This window comes from Cavia porcellus, unplaced genomic scaffold (assembly GCF_034190915.1).
Source record: "Cavia porcellus strain 051 isolate PalLab524CR breed Dunkin Hartley unplaced genomic scaffold, mCavPor4.1 scaffold_8, whole genome shotgun sequence".
Lineage (NCBI taxonomy): Eukaryota > Metazoa > Chordata > Mammalia > Rodentia > Caviidae > Cavia > Cavia porcellus.
In genome coordinates, this window is record NW_026947491.1 from 80392379 (window position 1) to 80413798 (window position 21420).

General features: G+C 36.1%; 1 long non-coding RNA gene across 1 annotated transcript in view; it reads left to right on the forward strand.

Annotated features, from left to right (window-relative positions):
• The window catches only part of LOC134477373 (uncharacterized), a 55064-nt gene extending 34393 nt beyond the window's left edge, over positions 1–20671 (forward strand). The window contains exons 2-3 of the long non-coding RNA XR_010049404.1: positions 16753–16865; positions 18980–20671. This is a non-coding gene — a long non-coding RNA (uncharacterized LOC134477373). The remainder of the gene's footprint in view (positions 1–16752; positions 16866–18979) is intronic.
• The last annotated feature ends 749 nt before the right edge of the window (positions 20672–21420 follow it).

Genomic DNA, 21420 nt, shown 5'->3' on the forward strand with positions numbered 1-21420 from the left:
TGGAGGGTCCTCAAATAATCAAAAGTAGAATTACCCTGCAATCCGGTTATCCCACTTTTGAGGATACATCCAAAGGAAATGATATTTTATCAAAGAACGATCTATATGTTGATGTCAATTATAGCATTATTCACTATGGTCTAGATATGGAACCTAAGTACCCATTGGTAGAGGAATGAAAACTGGAAATGTAGCATATATGTTCAATGGAGTATTACTCAGCAATAAAGAAAGGAATCCTGAAAATTTCAGCAAAATGGGTGGATTTGGGGACATTATATTAAGTGAAATGAGCCATAAACAGATGGCTAAATACTGTATGTTTTCACTAATATATGCAAGCTAAAAATGTTCCCAAAGAAAAATAGAGTACAATAGTCATTACTAGAAGATAATAATAGTAAAGAAGAAGGGTATGGAGAGAGATTAGACAATTGGTAATGAATTAGTCAAACAAGAAGAATAAGTTGTAGTGCTCTACATCACAGTAGGATGACTATACAATATTTCACACGAACTTATTATACATTGTAATGAGAACTGGAGGAAATAAGCTTGAAGACTGAAAACACAGGAAAATGATAAATGTGAGAGATAGAAATTCTAATTTTCTTTATAAATATGTGCAGTTATCATATCATAGAGAAAAATTAAAGTTGAATAAAACCCCATAGTTCTGTGTAATTCGCCAGGTTCAAGGAGGTAGGAAGGAGCAAAGTCATGCACCAGAAGAATAAGCAAGCTTGGAACAAAATTTCCAAGGCTCTGTTTACGTCCCTGGAAAACCAACTATTTTCCAAGTAAGGCCTTGACGGTACACACACACACACACACACACACACACACACACACACGCACAAACAGACACATCCCCCACCCTGTTCCTGTGTATTTATAGTCCAGGCTGTGGATAGTACAGAAAAGCATGGTGTAAGTTTTTAGAAAGCTCAGAATTCTTGGATTTAATCCTATATAAATTATCTTTCCAATCCCATGAGAGTATATTCTCATAGCCATATGCCATAAAAACATCTTGAAGTGAACTAAAACTCATGTGCAGAGAACAACTCCCCAGGAGCCATTTTCTACGAACCTGTGTGTATCTCCTGGAATTCATTCTGCCTTTTTATAAAGAGATGGATGTGAAAGTATGACTCAGTTCCTCCACCACTTTGGTCTAGTATCTCTGAGCTATATTTCAAAACCGATGTTACAAATCTTAAAGCTGCTTATTCACACAGCATTTTCTGACGCACTTCTATTTCTCAGGGTTCTGGAAAGTCAATTTCTTCTTTATTCCACTCCCTATTCTCTGAATCTTTTCCTTTTATTTTTAGTTCTTTTTTATAGAAGCAGTACATAGTCATTTAAAAAAAAACACAAGCAAAATAATATGAAGTATACTCATGAGTCAGCCAGAGCTATCCATTATGAATGTTTTTCAGAATATTTTTCTAATATTTTACTTCCATGTGTGTGTTATTAATTACACATCAGAAACACATTTAAAATGCTATTATAATCAACTATTAAATGAATCCAACAGTTTTTGACATTTGGACGGTTGTAGATTCCCATACCATAAATAGAAGAAAAGAAATAATGGTCTTTAAGTGAATTACATATATGTAAAAAATACATATGAAGAAATTTTGAATATTCATTTTGAACCAGTTTTAATTTTCACCAAATGCTAATGTTTTCTCTTAGACTTTTGTTCCTTTTCCAAGTTGAATATGGCTTGTATCATTTCATGTTTACGCTCATTCTTATGTACACAATTTTTTCTTAAAAACACATAAATATATATACATAGCCTCTTAGGAAATTTTTTTAATTTAACAATATCTTTTGCACACTATTTCAGATCAATAAATATAATAAGCCAATATAATTTAACTTTGAACTAGTGGATTGTGAACCTTGATTTTATTCTGTAATAATGGGATTGATGTTTACTTGCCAAACTAGGGTACACTTAGACAGTTTCATTCACCATTTATGATAAGCAATTTCATGGCAATCACATATCGATCAGTGGAGACATTGGGAGATAGCTTACTACACTAACGGTAAATTATATGACATCATTTTATTTATGACATCATTTATTATATGACATCATTATATTTCTTTTAGAGTCAAACACTCAAAAAGTTAGAATGGAAAATACTTTAAAAATATGACTATCTATAAGTTACATTTTAGACAGTATTAACCAATAGGTTTTATTTACAGGATGCATCTCATTGCATTACATTGTTTTGAGTGATATAAAGAAATAAACGAGCCACTGTATCTAAAGAACTTACACTAAAAAATTTGAGCTACCATCTTCGTGTGTATGACTTGTGAATTTTCTGTCTGGTGAAAGGACCAACTTTTCTGTGACAATTTGCCATAGTTTTTATGTGAGGCAAAAAGTGAAAGTTAACGACATGAGATACTTTTAGTTTCATTAGACCTTTTTTTTCTTGAGATTTCCTTCAAAATGCTCCACTAATAAAACTCTAGTAATCTACCTGCTAAAGTAGGTTCAGAATATATGCCATAAATTAGAAAGTAGATTAGCTATAAACACCACAACAATTTTCAGGGAAAAGTTTCCGACTATTTTTAACAGTCAAAGCTAACAATTTGCCCAAATCAGTGATCCTCCCTCTTTCTCTCTCCTTTTGGTCTTTATGAGATGGGGTCTTATTATGCAGTTCAGGCTGGCCTAGAGCTTACTTTGTAGCCTAGGCTGGTCTTGAACTCCCGCATCAGTCTCCCAAGTGCTGAGCCACCACGCCTTGCTTAAATCAATGATTCTTAATTTGGGATGATTTTCATTTCCCAGAAAAATTTACAAAATAACTGGAGAGTTGTTAATAACATTTAGTTAGTAAAGGCCAGAAATACTGATAAAAGTTCTATAATAACCAGAACAGCTTGCAAGAAAGAAATATTCTGTCCAAAATGTCAACAGGGCCATGGGTGAGGCACGCAGGACTAAGTCACAGCAACTGATTTAAAAGGAAAGGCTTCTGTTTGGATGTGAACTTTGAAGACATCTGTCACAGCTTAACCCAAATCAGAAGTCTCGTAAGTATATAACTGAAATATTTTCCATTCCTGAACTTTTTTGAAGACATTAAGTAGGTGGTTTGTACACCAAATCTGTGCTGGGAGAAATTATGTATGAAACCCAGCCTGCTGACTCTTTAACTGAAGACTGTACAGCGTGTACTTACTAGTTTTCAATTAAGTAATCAATCACTTGCTTCAGTTTCATGGTAATCTAAACTGTCATAAATCTGGCAATTGGCTTAATTTTGAGAAAAATTACCTTAATACTTCTAACACAATTTTCTCTTCTGTTTTGTTTTCAAAACTAGTGAAGGGGAATTACATTGATTGATTGATTGATTTTGTGTGTGTCTATGAAAAGTGGTCATATCTATCTGCTGATATCACTTATTACTTCCTTGATCAATTTCTACCTAGTTGAAGTCCTATATTTGTCTCATTAGAATAAATTTTGCTTATGTCTGGTTATGATTTGTCCTTTTTGAAATTTAAATGCTTATCAAGACTAAAGAGAGTTTTGGTGATAGTCTCTACACTTACTTAACATTAACAGTTGGTCTATTTAATGTATCTCTAAGAGGGAAGGTCTATTAAATTCATGTTCAGGCATCTTTAAACCATGAATGTCAGTAAACTTCTGATACTTTATGCTGTTGCTTAGTGTTGGAGAAAACAGTCAATATTTGTTTTCTTTCCCCCAGGTTCCTATTATTTCCTACTTGTGATAGTTAATTTTACATGTTAACTTGACTGGGCTATGGAGTGCCATGATATTTGGTCAAACATTCTTTGGATCCTTCTATTAAGGTGTTTTTGGATGAGATTAATGTGTAAATGTCAAACGGACTAAAGCCAATTTCCTTCTCTAGAGTTGGCTTATAATGAAGGTTACTGTGATTTTTAATGTGGGTGAGATATACCCAATCTCTTGAAATTCTGAATTAAACCAAAGTCAAGCTCCTGCTTGACTACCTCTTAACTGAGACTGACTTTTCATGCATTTAGATTTAAAGTAAAATAGTTTTTTTTGCGGGGGTGGGTTATGAGCATGTTGTTTTTCAGACTTAAGCTATTCCATTGGATTTACTGTGTTTCAAACTGGCAAACTCATTTTGCTGACCTTGGGACTTGTCATCCCTCATAGCCATATATGCTAATTCTTTACTAAATCTTTCTCTATGGATATATAGATACAGATTTATTTTGGCTCTGCTTCCATTTCTTTAGAGAACTGAAAGCAATGCATTATTTATCTAATTGCACTTATCACAATGAAAGTAACATATAACCCTTATTGCTTATTGTAGTAGATATTATTGTTTTTGTCTGTCTGGTCTTTGTTCTCTTTGAGATTTGGAATTCTTTCCAATGAGGTTGGTTGTTGCAAACATGGTATGATAAACCCAGCTTTTCCTCAGTGGTCAGAGAGTAGGCATGGGGAGTGAGTCAATATACCCTGATCTTTTCTCTAGTCATAGTGATTGGTTCCAGAGTGGACTCATAATCCAAATAAAACTGATAAGAATCTGGGCTTTCCTCCAGGATATTTTGGGCAAGCACTCTTCATTAGGATGGGATAAAAGCCTCTCTTGAGAATGAAGCCAGGATGAATCCAGCACAGTCAAAAGATAGTAAGACAGAAACTGGACTGGTCGAGCTCCTGAAACCAGCTGTGCCTAAAAGCACTTCAAAAGTTTCTTCGTTATGCCCCCCTTTTGTCTTAAACTACTTTTAAGTCACTTCTAGACACTGGGGACTAATAGCTTTACTGTGTTTCAGTTATGATTTTAAGTATTTTGAATATATATAGTCATTTCACTCTCCTAAACTCCTTCAGAATAAATATCATTGTTTTCTTATTTCATGAATAAGGGCATTAAAATTAAGAAGAGCAACATCCAAGATCATAGCTGGTGAGCAGCCAAGAAGACCTAACTCTGACAACAGAGCCTTGCACACTCAAGAGCATATTTACTTCATATAAAATGGGCACACGTCATTTCATGTTGTTCTAAAACCATCTTCATGTTTTGTTTTGTTTTTGTTTTTGATTTGCATATGGATTTGGATTTGGATTTGGTTTTGGTTTTGGTTTGGTTTGTTTTTTTGAGACAGGGTCTTGCTATGCAATTCGGGCTGGCCTTGAACTCACAGTGATCTCCTTTCTCAGCCTCCTCAGTGCTGGGATTACCGGAGTGTACCACCATGGCTGACCTAAGCTCATTTTAAGAAGTATTATTTTTCCCATTTATTAGATTGGGATACTAAGACTTAAAGTTAAGTTACAGTATTTGCCCAAGCTGATATGCAGTAAAATGGCCATAGTACTATGTAGTAATCTTTCCTTTTAAATTTGAAATTACAAATAAAATTATATATCTTTTTGTTTATAAATAAAGAAGATGGACAACAAAGTAAGTTTTATCTTCAAAGTGCTGAAAGGAAATGCAGTTCTTTAATTTTCTGAGTCTTCCAAATCCTTACTGGAATAGTCAGTTCACAAATTTTTGTTAAAAATAATGGATATGTATGACCCCTCTGCAGTGGTCATTCATGGAATTCAGAATTAAGGGTGAAAGGGTTGGTACCTGTGGGGTCCATCCCAATCAGCGTCCTGCCTCTGAGGTGAGGAGCCAGGCTCAGGCATAGCAATGCGATGGGGCAAAGTCAGTTAGACAAAATGGTGGTGGTGGGGGGAGAGACGAGGGTTAACTTAATTGTCACATCACATCCTTCTTACATTTCCATAAGTTATTCTTGAATAAAAATACACTCAAGGTAATATTTCTAAGTCTGCTAGGAAAAAGCCAACATTGACACCATACAATTTTACATATGCCTTCATGTAATAAGCAGAGGTTATAAAAGAATTAGAAGAGGTTCTAAAATATGTCTCTAACAGAACTATGCTCGTCTTTGGGCTGTGTGGGTGTGACCACCCCATTATTATGATTGTTAAAACTGGAAGTTAGCAGCGTTGGTTTTTTGCTGCTAAAATAAGAAAAAAATACATTAGTTTCATCAGAATAATATAGAAATAATGAAAGCACTGTTTTCTGTCTGCAGATTGTGTAGCAATAAAAAGAATTCTGTGTTTTACTGCAGACAGAATTTTCAGGTGTCTATGTTGGTATGCTGATCATTCTTTCCTTCTTTAGCCAAGGGTACTGAATCTCCAGGTTGCTCTCAGACCAAGGGCTGAAGATTACCCTTCACCACTTATAGAATTGTTTTCCTCTTATGCAAGTAACCACGAAGTTAAAACCTTGCATGCCTTGTTTTATAGTTCCTGTGGCTGCCAGTCAAATACCTAGCAATTTTCAGATTTTGGTTTATCTGCATATGGAACATAAAATTTCTAAATTCTAGTAAGCAAGTTGGACTGCAGAAGAGGATAGGCATTACTGTCTTTATTTTTTCATTTTAAAAACAAACAAAAAGGCTAAAAATGATAATTTCAAAACAAAAAAAGAGAAAGAAATAGGAAATTAACACCAGTTAGTATGTTGCTTATTGTTATCTTGAAAGTAGTTGTTCAGATTATAAGATTTAGGCAGGAAAAAATGATCAAGTAATCAGACAATGTCTATTCTTCTGTTATCCCCACTCAGGATTGGCTACTGCCTTGGTGCTGGCAGAAACAGAGATGAGAATTCTTGTCAAGAACACAGGTGTTTTTGAAAACTATACTAAATAAACTTGTCTGGATAGAGATATTGTGATAGATATGTGTTCACTAAGTTTCAAGTAAGGCCATTTTGTCTTCCATCTTGAGATCTGTTTTTCAAAATTGGTGATTAAACTCAAGACCTCTGCACTGAGCTACACCCATTCTTTTTGTTATTTAATGCCAAGACACTAAGTTGTCAGGTTGGGCTCAGACTTGCCTCATCATCCCAGAGTGCTAGCAGGAATCCTGAGCTCTCACTACTGGTAGCAACTGAAGGAATATTCTCTGTTCCTGTTTCTCTTTTGCTTCTCTCTCTCTCTCCTCTTCCCCTTCTCTCTTCCCCTCTTTCTCACCCTCTTCCTGTGGTTCTCTACCCCTTCTTCTCCTCCTCCTTCACCTTCGCCTCCCTCCCTCTCCCCTACCTGCTTCTCTGCTCCTCCTCCTCCTTCCTTCTATCAAACCTAAGAAGACAGAAATTGAATTTTGAGGAAATACCCACAAAAATTCGACTAGAGATTGGAGAGGTCAAAGCTCCAGGAAAATCTTAAAACAAACACACAAATCTTGTATGCTAGATAAAAGATAGGAGTATAGCAAGATAACAGGATTGCTTTAATATTTCTCCCCCTGAGCTAGATCTTTTGCCAATGGGAAGGAGGCCAAGGGATGAGAGGAGGGGGAAGGGAGTGAGGAGAATTAAGAAAAAGAATTAAGATGTGCAATGTGCATGCATTAACTCTAAAAGCTCTGTCTCTAGAGGGAGATCCAGAGTGCAAAAGTCCTGGGTTTAATCATCAGTAGTGAAAAAAATTTCTGAAATGGTAGATTCTCCTGGGGAGAATCATCAGTCCAGGTTGTTAGCAGGATCTTTACAAGGAAGAGAGAAGCAGGAGAACAGATGTGACAATGAGGATGCAAGTCGAGGTCAGAGTGATGAGGGTGCTTTAAGGGGGTCAGGAACAATGCACACAGGCAGCAACTAGAAACTGGCAAAGCAGAAGAAAGCAGTGTCCCTAGGATCCCTGGATGGAGTGGAGCTGGACTGATGTTTTGACTGGAACCCAATGAGACTCATTTCATACTTTTCAAATCCAGAACCATAAGATCATTAGCTTCTATTGTTTTTTCTCCTCAAGTTCATGGTCCTTTGTGGTAGTAGCCGTAAGAAACTAATACAGCTGCAAACACCCTCTGCTCTTTATCTGCCACAATTCTCAAGAAACCCTGGCTTGGGACTGAAACATTTTGGAACACCTCAGGTTTTCCTGTTGCAGGCACAGGTCTCAAAGCAGTACTTGTAATATTATGTATGATTGGGTGTTGAATTCATAAGAAGATAAAATGTATACCAAAGGTTTTCACTGGTTTCTATTTCTTCATTCTTATAATTTCCACTGCTTTGTAAGCATAAGAACCAAAGTTCACGGTGGTTAGAGAAGGAAGTTTCCTCTCATGCCAGTCAGCCAAGCACTTGCCTATATTTAATAACACTGCATCTTCCGTTTGCCCAGCACAGCATTTTGATTGTCTAGTAATCCTCGATGCTAGTCAGCGTCCAGAAGGGTGGCTATCAGCCACATTCTGATGGTAACAAGACACAGAACTAGAGCCGAGGATCATCTCCTCTCTGGTTTTGCTGTTGTCTGCTAAAGACTGGCTGAAGACTGGGTTGCACAGTTGTGAACTGTGGCTGCCTTTGGTGGCCTGTATCTTTGTACTAGTCACACTGATGTGTCACATTTGAAAGCCAAGGTGATCACATACATGTGTTCACAAATTATTATTCACACACAACACTCAATAAACCAAAATGAGAAGACTGTTCTTAAATATCTTACAGTGAAAGGGGCTTTGAGACTCTTACAGTGAAAGAGGCTTTCAGCCATACTTTGTGCTGTTATTAGCCAGCCCTTAGCTACAAACACTTATTTCCATGTGCTGAGTTTAGAGCAGTAAATGGTTCTCTCTGCTTCTTCTGATGGATTTTTCCTTTGGGGTTAAAGACATCTCCATCCTTATTTACAAGCTTCCCTAGTCTAAAATCCAGGGACACACAGGCCAAGAGCTGCATTCCCACTTCGCAGAGAAGCTCAGACTGCAGAGACTAGATTTACTTTCTTTCATAGAGATTGTTTAATGGTTTTGCTGAGGGAATTTCTAGGGCAAAACATGTTAACTCTACATTTGAATATGGGAGCCTGCACGATTGATTTTTTTCAAGATCAAGGCCATTGACTCTGACTTGCTTCATGTCAAGGAAGCATTAGCTTATTAAAATGTTTAATCACAGCATTTAATCTTCGCCTTGCTGAGGAAACTATTTTTATTGTGTTGAATTCTCACGCACAGTGACTTCTTTCCACCAATTCTCATTTTGCTTTGTAAAGCTGTCTGAACAGTAGGAGGGGTGTAATGACTTCTTCCGCCCACCCACTGCGTCTTCATTTCTCATCTCTGATCTATGTTATGACAGTTTTTTCCTTCATCATTGAGGATAGACCCCTCCGAGCCAGCGCCAGCGCAGAGCTAGTCCACGCAGGGTTAAATACGTTAATTCTCTTCCTTCTCTGGAGCTGTATTGTTGCTGTTAATGCCTTGTCCACTCTTAGCAGCAACTTCTCATTGCTAATTCCTTGAGCACATAGCCAAGAAAAAAAGAATAATCTCTTGTTGCATGGCCTGGGCCTGCGAATTCTTTTTATCCCCATTACCTTTCTTCTTCTTATATTTAACTTTAATTCCAAGGCCTTCAACATATTACCTATTTTTGAATTATTTTAAGTCTTCATTGTAATAGTTTCTTTACTGTCATTCAAATTTGTAAAAGTTTGATGTTGGATATACTTTAGGTATCTCTTCAGCTTGCCATCCTTTCACTTAGCGTTCTTTGTGTAAAGGTCCTCAAAAATATTCTTTGTTGGTGTGGAATATTAGTTTAAGAATCATAAAATTCTAAATTAAAAATCTTTTTTGTTGTTACAGTTGTGTGACTTTGAATGTATCTCAATTTTACCGTACCTCAATTTTCTCCTCTATATCCCTGGAATTTTATTATTCAGATTTTGTTTTTAGCATGTGTGCATTGTAGATACATGCCTTATTTAGGCATTATACGTATGTGTATGATCTGTTTATTCCTGTGTGTCTTACATGCATAGGTGCGTACATATATGTATTGTGTCTGTGTGTGTACATATATATGTGTAAACACGTGTATATATACATATGTTGAAGCATATAGATGTGTTGTGTGTGCACATATGATTATGTGTGTGGTTACATGTATTTATGTGACTGTTTTGAAGCATTTAGATTGCAAGTGCACAATAACGTATATTATGTTAAAGCATAATAATAAAGCAAATTGATATGATTGCGATATTTTGCTATAGGAGAATAGTGGCTCAGACAGTATTGGGCATCACAAATATTCCTTGCAAATTTTCTAGTAATTTTAGGTAAAAGAAGAAATAACATGACCTTGGTATGATTTGAACTTTACTAACCTATCTTTCTTCCTAATGATTGTCTTTTTACTTCATAAATGTTTACTGACCCGAAGTTTTTCCAGAGATCCATCTAGTCTCTTTGGTATATAGTTTAAAGAACTGAACTTCTTTCACCTTTTTGAAAGTGGAAACATTTACTTGCCCTTTCCCACCTGCCAGCAGGACTCCTGTTCTCCATAGTTCTTCAAAGATGACTATTTATGGCTCACTTACGTCATCTGAGCCTTCTTTTGGTCTTGTGGAATGAAGCCTTTTTTGGTCTTCAAAGTCCTTTAAAATGTGCATTTTTCTAACTTCTTTACCTACCTGGAACTTTAATATCTTCATTCCAATATTTATTTTCTCCTTTCTAATCTGACAACTGAACTTCTTAACCAATGCATTAATCAAGATTCCCTTGATTAAAAATACAAGAAATTCAGCTTAACCCCATGGGACAAAAAGGAATACCTCAGTTAAAATAGTTGAAAGATTTGGGCATAAAGTTTGTCTCCAAAATGGTTGCATTCAGGGATTCAGAAGAGGTCATCAGGAGTTCAGGATGTTTGCCATATGTGGGGTCTGATTCCTTCTAGGGGCGGCTTACTACATGGTAGGGAAGATAACTACAGGGTTTGATCCAAATCCAAAATGAAGAGAGACTTTTTCTCAGCATGCAGGTATCAAGTCTCACATCTGTCTGCTTTCGTTGTCTATGGCTTGGCAACCATGGCCAAGGCAGGCTGAGCACCGCAGCTCATCAATGCTTCATGAAAAGCAGCAGGCAACCAGGCGTATGCAACAACCATCTGCTGCCTTAGAGAAGGGACCTGAAAAGCTTTGCTTTCTGTCTCTCTTATGTACATCAACTTCACAGTATTCTCCCCAAGTCATTCTTTTGCTCTTTCCATACTTGAAGAAAGCTATTTCTTTAATCATCCTTGGACATTTTCACAATTAGTATTTAATTTTCTCAGTACTAGTTTCCATTTGTGTGATTGTAATTCGGTTCTTTCCTTTTATTGGTAAATGACATCTTCACGATGTTTCTGTTTATCCAAGGGCTGATTGAATGCAAGTGGTTTCTTAGCTACCTTTTGCATCTCTTTCACGATTAGACTTTCAGAACTGTGTGTTTAAGAGCCTAGTGCTATTCTTTGCTTTTCCAATGCCCGGTGGAGAGCTCATGCCTAACTTCTCTGTGGCCTCTGGAAAACTATCTTCCTTTAGTCTGTTGGCATATATTTATCTTTGCTTAAAGTGTAGAACCCTGGCTACATTAGATTGTTAGGGTACTGTGACTCATCTCCTTTCTGTCTCAAAGATTCTATAGTGTCTGTTTTGTCAACCAGTATTCTTTGCTGGTCAAAATTAGTTCCTAAGCAGTAACTGCCTCTCACTACTTTTTCTGCTTCCTGAAAGATGCAGTTGCCAGTAAGATGCATCTAATGTGTTGCTTTCAGCTGACTGTGACTTCCTGGAAGTGTCTAGATAAGCGCAATTCTCTCCACTTACGTATCTTGCTTCTGTTGGCTGTGCTAGATTTGTGATCTACGTCAGGATGCGGCTGTCCACTCTTCTCTTTGCCTGGAATGGCTGTTTTACCAACTGTCCTCACCTCCTACGCCAGAAGTAATATCATTTTTATTCTCTTTGTTTTTATCTCTCCCAGAGTTCTTTATCACTCTGCCATCGTTAATTCTGTGTTTTTTTGCAAAGGTATGTTTATCTTCTCAATACAGAGTATTATTCCCTTTTGCACAATGTGTATGTTCCTGAGAAATGACTCTTGTGAATCCTATTTTGCCAAGATACAAAAAATGTCTGTGAGAGGTGCTGATTTTTTTGAGTGGACATCAGATTATATGTCTACTATATTAATATTCAAGCAACTAGGATTCTAAGCACTATGCCCAACTGCCTCCCAAGTTTTTTTCTGCAGTGAATTGCTAGGTACATTCAACACTGGCTTCATACTCGAGTTGTACCCTGGCATTCCCTCCTCTTTATTAATTTCATTTGTTCAGATCCAAATCCTCTAGAACAGAATGACAAACACTAATGAGCATATTCTTCTCCTTAGCAAATAGGTCACATTTGATTACAAGTGCCAAGTAATAATCCTTATTTTTCTTTTGTTGTATTGGGCAGGTGTGTATCAAATAATATTTAAACACTGCCCATACATTAGATTTGTAAAGATTTTAAAGAAAATCTAGTTATTCTTTTAATGGAAACCTATGGGGTCTGTAACTCGGCTGGTGTTTGGGGTGGTTCCAGAACAGGAACAAAGCTGTGCACATTTACAGTACCTGGCTCAGGTAGAGTTCTAACGACTGTTCTCTCCTGTTCTCTCCTGGAGAGCTAAAGCAGAGTCACTGGAGAGGGGAAAATAGCGCACAGCACTAAGATCAGAGTCTTTTCGTGGTGTGGCCAGTGCCTGTTAAGTCTGGGGCTCACAGTAGAGAAGCTGTACCAGTTTTATTTGTGCCTCTGGGGTAGAAGTGAAAAAGGAGAGGAAAGGAAGAACTGATGCCAAAGAGTTAGAAAATAATTAAAGGGGCATAAAGATCCTTTGTGTGCATGTCCGAAAGTGCAGATAAAATCAAGGTTCTGACAGGCCATCAAGATGAACATCCCATGGAAGAATAGGGATTTGCAGTGATTAGGAACCCCCCCCCCCCCGAGAACCAAGAAAAGCTCCTACGTTTCAGTGAACCCCTTACCATCTCTGAGCCTTTGTTTTCTTGATAGTCAGATGAGGATGGTAGTGGCAACTCTACCTAGAGCACACTCCTTGAGGAAATTAGTGCAAGGTTATTAGGGACCAACATCTATGAAAACTAGGGGGCCAAGCTTAGAATCGGGTGGAGGGAAATCTAGCTTGGGTTTGTCCTGCATCTACCTGAAATGCCTGGACGTTATACCTCTGCTTTCTTCAGTCGAGAATACAGGCTCTTTGGAGAAGGATGGGGCTGCTGTGTGAAGGCTGTGTGCTGACAGCTTTCTCAACAGTGTGGGCGAAATTTTTTCTTCTGTAGGAGCATCTGGTGAGAGAGAGAGAGAGAAAGAGAGAGAGACAAAACAAAGCCAAGTCTCTGTCTGTCTCTCTCCCTCAATCTCTCTGTTTGTTCTTTATTAAATAGGGTTCTGTAAGAGAACTTACTTTGTTAACCATAACTTACTAGAAATTTAATTAATTTAATAATCATACCATGAGCATCCAACATTTATTGAGGTTCTACTCTATGACAGCCTCTTGATATTAATAAAAATAACGAACCTGAATTTTTTTGGCATTGGATGTTATTTCTGCTTTCAAAGCTGATAATCTTCTAGCCCCTTGGCCATGGTCTTCCATCATCCATTGAAGCATCAGATTACAGCTTGCACAGATGCTAACTATGCACAGGGCTCTGGAAAATAAAGCTTTTTGCCATAAAATTATTCCTTGGTGTTTTAAATACTATAAATGCAGAATATTTATGGAAATTGTTAAGCAGGATAATTGCTAATATATAATTTTAACACACTATGACATAGTTATAATACTAAAATTTACATACTTTAGTATGTCTTGAAGAACACAATTAAAAACACTTTTCAGTGTAAGCACTCTCCTCGGAAAATACATAAATAGTACAATAACTAAGCCTCAGGAAAAATAAATACAAGGGAATGCCATATGATATATTTTATTATCATTTGGAGAGCCAAAAGCAAGTCATACATAATGGAATTTCATTGTATAGCAGTGGAATTTCCCCCAAAGTTTTATTAGAATCTTTAACATAGTTTGAACTTCTCAGCAAAGTAAATGGCTTGTCCAAGATCTGAGTCAGCATTTTAAGTAAATATGCTAATTTTTAAGATCAACAAAGAAAAACGCTACTTTGAGTGCATTTTAAATTTAAAAACATTTTAATTCATAAACTGTTCAATAAAAACAAGTGAGTATTTTGTTTGCTTTATATTTAAATTTGCATTTCTGCAACAGCCTGAGAGCAGCCTGCTCTTTGCATGGTCACGGTAAGAAGATTAAATTAGTAGTCCATGAACTAATAAATCATGCATTAATTGTTAATGCAAAGTTTGGTACAAATCATAATAGTGATCATTTCATACTTGTACCATGTTTTATCTTTTTTAAAAGAATAACTACATAATCCCTTGCTGCTTTAAAAGATGTCAGCTATATCTATGCATGCAAATAAAAATGGAGAATACTGAGATAAATTTGGAAAATCCGGTCTTCATATTTTCTGTATCTTCATTCCCCTTTTAGAAATCTGACACGTGGAACACAAAATTCTGGATCTTACCATTGAATGCGTGGATCTTGAACTGGAAGGGTTGGCATGCCCAGTTGCTTATAAATGCCAAGTTTCAGGTCAGGGACCACCTTAAACTGCTAAGTAAGAAGGTGCGCTTAACAAGCCCCTCAGTTGACTGGCCCCGAAAAATATGAGAAGCATTATTACAAAAATTTTTGTCTGTAATGAATTGATGCAAAAATTCTATTTCTTTTTCAAATTATACAAATGACTCTTTCCTTTTAGTTAGGAGGTTATATTTAGTTTTATTTAAGAATAAATATAAAATATTCTGAGGCATAACACTCAATATAGAAATGAGTCTTTGAATTTCATTTCTTTTTCAGATTCTGAGTTACCGAATGTGTATTGTAGAGTGAGAAAGCTTCTCTTTGAATAAATATATTCAAGTTATTCAATTATAAAGTATGACTAATAAATCTGCCTATCTTTGGCCTTTTCCATTAGAATGGTTTAGCATTCCTAGAATGCTAAATGGGGATTCAGGAAGCAAGCAGAGAATACATTTCCCATCAAATAACATCACTTTACCATACTGATATAGAACAACCACCTTGTGAACTGTTTTCTCATTTCTTTGCATTAGTGGAATTTTGAAACAATGCATTCTCCCACTTCATTTTCAGCAGGTAGCCTAAGAGGATTTGCAATCCTGCTCAGTTTCTGATTCTCATGTTATTGACTTTAGTCTGCAGAGAGATGAAATAAGGCCTCAAATGCAATGGATGTTAAGGTTAAAGCCCTTCTTATGTCATTTAGAGATTGTTTTAGATTAAGGATCATTTGACCTTGAGTTATAGTGGTTGCTTTATTATCTGATCATGGTGCCTCCAGTAAGAGGTTGTTCAATGCTTTCAGCACATTACCTGCCTATGTCACTGCAAAGCTTCTTGCTTCAGAAGATCTCTCAGCAGGGTTAGAGGGAGGTAAAGAGCTTAAATAAGCAAGCTATATTTATCAGCAATGAACAACAGTCCCTGGAAATGTTCTACCCAGCAAATTAAAATTAATCTAAAGTGATAGCTCCAAATGCATGAGAACAGAACTGATTTTGTATTTTAAAATTTATTTACTGCTATTATTATGAGCAGATAATGTTGCATCACTAAGAACAGAGATTTGAATCGTAGTCTCACTGCGGTCCATCTAAATAGGTCAATAAAATGACGATATTTTTATATCAAAATAATTTAGCTACATTGAAACTCCACATGTTCTGTTCCAAGGTGGGAAAATCACAGAAGAGAAAGAATGCCAATAAACAGCTTGGACAAGATTATATAGATAAAGCCACATATGATTTGAAAGTAAAATAAAGATCATTGTTTGGTAAGGCTGAGAGAGTGTCAAGGTTTTAGGTGGCTCAAATTAAAGATAATTTCAACTGCAAACTGCAACCCAGCAATCCAGGAGACCAAGACTGGTGGTAGAAGTTAATGAGGCGATAGCAAAATAAGCCTGACCTGGAGAGGATGGTTTACAGCTGCAGTTATATTAAATGGCCAGAGAGCACTCACTTTGCACTTCAATAGCTAACCCTAAAAGTTGAGCTGCTTAATTAACAGAGTCTTTGTTTCTCTTTGCATAAGGACTCTCCATACCCTGTTACTTTGTTTCCTAACACATTACTTGGAAATCACAGCTGATTTTTACATAGTTGTTAATGAGAAATAATTTTAAAACATTTTAGGAAGTGATGCCCTTAACATAGCCCCAGATAAGGCCATGATAAAAGAGGTCACAGCCTGCAAAAAACTTAAATAAAGCAATTTCAGACAGACCACAGATTTTCTGTCTGTCATTTGCTTTTTCTCACACAGCTGAGAAGTACAGCTCTGAAGAGAAGACACAAGCCAAATGAAGATCAAAGGAACATTTAGGTATTGTATGTCCTTAGACACTGATATGAAATAGGGTCTCATAATACAAAACAGTTTTCTGTCTTACAGAAATAGAAAACTATTTCATACATATATAGTCATCATTCAAAGGCAATATACTTAGATATTTTCCATATGACCAAAAAATTTCTATCTCAACAATGATATGTGTTAATGGACTTAGACAATGGGGTTTAAGTGATTGTAATAGAGTTATAGTAGATTCATCTGGGCTATAAAAGTAAAGATGTAAAAATAGACTGGTTCTCTTAATATGTGACTCACTCTCAGGAAGGCATGTGCTTTTCCAGGGGCAGTAATGGGCCTGACTGGATCCGTTTCTACTCTCTTGCCCGGTGGTAGGACCTGAAGGCATTTATGTTCACCAAGGATTTCCGACAGGCAGCCTCTGGACTAATTTCCGGTAAGGAGCTATTGACCTGTTTATACAGGTATGGGATGATGGGTAAGCTCTTACAGTGGAGGAGAATACTAGCTGTGTATATTATTTTTATTAAAATAGAGGGAATGTGAGTGGTCATCACTGGGGAAACCATTCTGTTTGCTAAAACATTATAGAATTGCGATTGCAGAGCTCTGGGACCAATAAAATGTCTTGTTTGTTAGCCACAAACTGTTGGCTGTAAAAAATTAACTAAGTGTAACATTAGCCTCGCTGCGATATGAATCTGCTATCAAGGACATAACAATGCATAGATTATGCAACAAACAGTGGTGAAGGAGGAAGAAAACCCTGGAAGAAACAAATGTTTCCTTAAAAAAAAAAGCAATGAAAGGGATAAGATATATAAATGGGCAATAAAGAGAAGCTAAATTAAAAGTGACATTTTCCCACTTAAAACTAGTCCAATTTATTACTTAAAATCTATTTATTCCAAAGTGAAAATTCCCTGGTCATTCATCCCAGGATTATGGGAGAGAAGACAGCAAACAGAAGTTCCTCCATGTTTCTTGGGTAGAAGGAAAGGAATCAAAACAGTTTATCTACAGTCAGCAGAGTTGAACATTTTCTTTGCTGTATTAGAACCCTGAGTAAAGAAGGAATCTATCAGAGCAGTCAAAGTGGGATCTGAAATACTCATAAGTGTTCAGTATAAGCCAATGGAAATTGATATAATTAGAAATACATTTAGGTTAAGCTATTTAGAAAGGCCCTTCTGATAAAATGACCACTGAAATTTGAAATGGCATTTGTGGCAAAGAGAGCGCACCATCCATGAAAGATTTATGCATCTCTTCTTTAATATGGCATTGTTGCTAGGATACAGCTGCCCACCCTGGAGGTATATCTACGAGGAGTCTTGTGTCCAATTCTTGTTAATGGAATGTATTGTAGCCCTAGCCTATTAGAGATATTATAACAGATTATAGCCTGGGAGGTTTATAAACACAGAAATGTATTGGTTATGGGTCTGGAGGCTGGCAAATCCAATAGCATAGCAACAAAAGATTTCACTTCTTGTAAAGAATCATTTCCTTAGAGGGCCATCTGACATAAGGAGAAAGGAAACCCACAAGGTCCCCTTTAATAAGGACACTATTCCCACTCATGAGAATTCCACCTTGTGAACTAATCACCTGCTAAGGGTCCCGTTTCTTAATACCTTCACATCAGGGGTATGGATTTTAACATATGAGCTTTCGAGGGTACAGACATTCAGAATATGAGCAGAAGTCATATTTCAACTTTCTACCAGTAACAGTCTCCACTTTCTCTTTTGCTATCTATTAGCTAGAAGCAAAAGATTCGTGGTCCCAAAAGGTGATATGGCCATGAGTTGAAAAAAGCTTGGGGCTCTAAATCACTAGTGGGGAAGTTATCCCTTTAAGATCTGCATTGAGCTACTGCATAAAGAAGGAAATAATTTCTATCATATTAAACCACTAAACTTTTCTGGGTTTTCTGTTGCAACAGAGTAAGCCTTTAGATTTAGTTTTTATTTTAAAAATATTCAAATCAGAAAATAGAGATGACCTTGGCAAATAGAGTTACATGATCAACTTTCTTGGAATTTCTAGTTGAGTAAAAACTATATGGCAAATGTCATAATGGACTACTCTATCCACCTGACTTTTTACAAAACAATCTTTTGACCATTAATATTGCTTGTTTGCTTACATTTTTCTCATCAAGCATAATCTTTAGCCTCAGTAACTTTCAAAGCTTTCTAAATCTCTGTTACAGAATAAATTGGTGGGTTAGTTAATTTTATTAGATCTTCATTTTCAAGTTTTAAGTAAATTCATGAATAAATGAAAAGACTTTTATTTCCTTAAACCATACCTTATTGAAATTCTTTGAAATCAGGTATCCTTGATAGAAATCCTACCCTTGAGTTCCCACTGGTTTCTCTCATTGCCTTAAAGTTTCTAGACCTATTTTTGCTTATCGTCTCCAATTTCCCTATTTTTATTTGTTACTCTGCCTTCTTCTCTCTAACTCATATAGGCACTCCTTAGCATTTGATTTCTTTGTTACATAATTTTGTCATAACATATATTTTGCTTTTTTGGCAGGTGTTCATCTGAGTGATGATGTTCTTCATGTGAAAAATCTTAAAGCTTCAATTGTGGGAATATTTAGACAGTCTGAAATGTTCAGATGTTTCTTTACTTTGAATTTTCCTTTCTTTTTTTACCTGCAAAGTAGATAGTTCAAATTCTCTGGGAAAAAAAAATCTTTGAAATAGGTAAAAGAGAAAATGATAATGTAATTAGAAGATTTGAATCATTTTCTAAAATGCTTTTAAATGCCATACTGGTGGGAAAAAAAGCTGATTAAGAAACAAATGTTCTTGTGAGGCAGGGGCACTTTATAATATGAATTGATTCTTTTGAACTTGAGACTCTGTTTATCCAGTAACTTATATTTTAAGGTCAATGGTTTTTACATCTCAGATTATGAAACTGTAGATGCTTAGTAAAAATGTGGAAACATTCAGAACAAGCTACAACAAAGAAAATATTAAAAATGGATGGATGGCCCAATAAATCAAAGATCCATTTGCATGTAGACCAGCATTTTTTTCTGTGTATAGAACTGCTTTCTTTTCTGGTTTGCTTTGTTTATTTTTTAATTTTAATAATACAAATAGTGGCATTGCAAAATGCAAAGAATATACAAGTATATGCAATACAAAGAAAAAAACTAACTTTCACTTTGTACAGCCCTGATACCTTGTTTAGAGTAAACACTTTCTAATTAAAAATGTGACCATCCAGGTCTGCTCTGTTTCATTTAGTTATATAGTTACATTTATCTATGTTTATACTTTCAAATATAACATAATACACAAATATAATATGTATACACATATTTGATATATATATCTTATTTATGTCATATATATGATGTATAAATACAGTTTCCTTAACATTATATTGAAAAACTTTCCTGTATAGTAAAAACTTAATAAAAGCATGTTTTATCATTAACTATCTTGTAACTCATTAGATCATCACATATTGATAAAACTAGTTGTCTATTTTAAACTTTAACACTGAAATGGACATTATTTTATATGCATTTTTCACATCTATATCTTTAAAACAGATCCATAACCTGAAATAGATAAAAAAAGATTTAATTTGTTTCTTGATACTTAATGCAAATATTTCCCTTTTAATAAATGTATCCCCAAATACATGCATAGTAGTTCTAGTATTTCTTGATTTTACAAATCTGGAAGACAGGGACGAGTTAGAAATCCCTTCTCATCCTCTGTCCTCAGAATTTATCATCCAAAAGCAACATAAATTAAAAGTGTTACCAAGCAGTATTTCCCAACCTTTGCTGCATGATCATCTAGAGATTACTAAAAAATACTGATGCGTGGCTCCGAGCCCTCAGATCTCCTGATTTAATTGAGATGGGTGGAAACTGAACAGTGGGATTTTTAAAAGCTCCCCAGGTGGCTCTAATGTGCAGCAAAATGTGGAAACTGCTGTCAGAGTAGTTAGTCATTGGAAGATACCCAGACCCATGAAGCTAAGAGGTCAAATGAAGGTCATTGTACAGATTCTATGCTCGCTACTTAGTAGGAAAAGTATTTCTTCTAGTAGTGAAAACAGTGCTGATAGTATTCAATACTATTAATCACCTAGACTCTCAAATAAAATAAATCCAACTAGAAAAATATGATCAACCTAACCTAATACTATAATACTCTCAAGCATTAGATTTGTAAAAGCATCTTTCCCCAGTGACTGCTGGAGTGTTTGGGGAAAAAAAGCCTCCCCTTTTTGCAAATTGATTTTGTCTTGGCTGTGGTGTTTGCTTGTTTAAGCATTAATGACTTGATTTGGAAAGAAATAGCTTCCTGTATGACCTGGATTAAGAAGAGTCATCTTTACTTCTGCCAGAAATTGTGTACAAATGCTAGCATGTAAACAGTGTAACCTATGACAGTTTTTTTTTTTTTTTTTTTTACACCCAGGCAAGCAAGGTGACCCACATGGCTTACGGGCTGAAAAAAACATGAGCTCTGTAATGCAGAGTTACAGTCGGAAGTGCTAAATTTCCCTTGGGACTATGGGGGAAAGCTTCCTGTGCTTTGTAGATTGGCCTATTATTGAAATACATTTGCCCATAGTTAATCCTCAAAGTAATTAAATGGAAGGAAGCGATTAAATCACCAAGAAAAAAGTGCCTGCTACATCTGAGGGGTTCCTGGCATAGTAAGATTTTCATTAAATAGCTAGACTTCAATGTTATACAGGCATCTTCCAGTTAACGTGGGCTACTGAGAGAGAGAGAGAGAGAGAGAGAGAGAGAGAGAGAGAGAGAGAGACAGAGAGAGAGACAGAGAGAGACAGACAGAGACAGACAGAGAGACAGAGAGAGACAGAGATATAGAGAGACAGAGAAAGACAGCTACAGTGAGATAGACAGAGATGTGACAGCGAGAGACAGAGACAGAGAGATAGAGACAGAGATAGAGACAGAGAGGCAGTGTGTC